This window comes from Moschus berezovskii, chromosome 1 (genome assembly GCF_049115385.1).
Source record: "Moschus berezovskii isolate FMDL1 chromosome 1, NW_MosBer_1.0, whole genome shotgun sequence".
Taxonomy (NCBI): Eukaryota; Metazoa; Chordata; class Mammalia; order Artiodactyla; family Moschidae; genus Moschus; species Moschus berezovskii.
Window position 1 is genome coordinate 54,371,274 of NC_142460.1, and position 1,792 is coordinate 54,373,065.

At 41.8% G+C, this 1,792-nt stretch overlaps 1 non-coding gene across 1 annotated transcript; it reads right to left on the reverse strand.

Moving 5' to 3' along the window:
• Positions 1–843: 843 nt before the first annotated feature.
• TRNAC-ACA (transfer RNA cysteine (anticodon ACA)) lies at positions 844–915 on the reverse strand. Its single transcript has one exon. It is a non-coding gene; the product is annotated as a tRNA-Cys (tRNA).
• Between the last annotated feature and the right edge of the window lie 877 nt (positions 916–1,792).

Consider the following 1,792-nt stretch of genomic DNA (forward strand, 5'->3'; position numbering starts at 1 on the left):
TTTGGGGGCTCCAAAATCACTGCATATGGTGATTGCAGCCATGAAATTAAAAGACGCATAATGCTTGGAAGGAAAGTTTTGATCAACCTAGACAGCATACTAAAAAACAGAGACATTATTTTGCCAACAAAGGTCCATCTAGTCAAGGCTATGGTTTTTCCAGTAGTCATGTATGGATGTGAGAGTTGGACTGTGAAGAAAGCTGGGTGCTGAAGAATTGATGCTTTTGAACTGTGGTGTTGAAGAAGACTCTTGAGAGTCCCTTGGATTGCAGTGAGATCCAACCAGTCCCTCCTAAGGGACATCAGCCGTGGGTGTTCATTGGAAGGACAGATTCTGAAGCAGAAGCTCCAATATTTTGGCCACTTGATGCAAAGAGGTAACTCACTTGTGAAGACCCTGATGCTGGGGAAGAATGAGGGCAGAAGGAAATGGGGTTGACAGAGGATGAGATGGTTGGATGGCATCACCGACTCAATAGACATGGATTTGGGTGGACTCCAGGAGTTGGTGATGAACAAGGAGGCCTGGCGTGCTGCGGTTCATGGGGTTGCAAAGAGTCAGACACGACTGAGCCACTGAACTGAACTGAAGACACAAAACTATGAGGCTATAACAAATAATGTTTAGAATCATGGACTCTGTGGTTGGGTTGCTCAGATTTAAATCCACTATCTACCTGGGTAACTTAAAGTTTACTTATTGAAAAAAAGAAAGTTAAGTTGCTCAGTCATGTCCAACTCTTTGTGACCCCATGGACTGTAGTCTACCAGGTTCCTCCATCCGTGGGATTTTCCAGGCAAGAATACTGGAGTGGGTTGCCATTTTCTTCCTCAGGAGACCTTCCCAACCCAGGAATTGAACCTGGATCTCCTGCATTGTAGGCAGACGCTTTACCGTCTGAGCTACCAGGGAAGCCAGAGAAGTCACCAGGGAAGTTTACTTATGTTTAGGAAAAATTATTTTCCTCATGTCAACCAGGTTCAACAATAATTTTGCAAATGTTTCATCATTCAATGAAATGGAAATGGATAATTATCTTGTTTTCATTATTAAATCAAATAGAGAGGCATAGCAAAATACATGAATACACAGGATTCCTGTGATAAGTTTCAAAATGAAATGAAGTGAGAATTTGTTTTATATATATTTCTATTCCTCACTTGGTCCACAAAGTAAAATTGGTCTATTTTACTTTGCAGATAGCAATTTTTTGTATAATCTTGTAAAATATTATTGAAATGTGTTTATATATGCCATATGTCTGAAATGATATTTCCTCACTGACTCTGACTACATTTAATTACATATATTAAGAACAAATAAGAATGCCTCCCTTTACTGTGCCATGAAGATCCAAATCGAACTATATACACATATCCATCGTTTTTTCTAAGTGGCCCCAATCTTACAGTATGAATTTCACACAAAAAATCTCATCATTTTGAGTCTGATTTGTGTTTCCTTGTTTCTCTTCATGAAGCTACTAGCAGAAGATCTGGTGGTTGGATACCTACCAACAAAAACTGGGCTGCTGCTGCTGCTGCTAAGTCACTTCAGTCGTGTCCGACTCTGTGTGACCCCATAGACGGAATCCTACCAGGCTCCCCTGTCCCTGGGATTCTCCAGGCAAGAACACTGGAGTGGGTGGCCATTTCCTTCTCCAATGCATGAACGTGAAAAGTGAAAGTGAAGTTGCTCAGTTGTGTCCGACCCTTAGCGACCCCACGGACTGCAGCCTACCAGGCTCCTCCATCCATGGGATTTTCTAGGCAATAGTACTGGAGTTGTT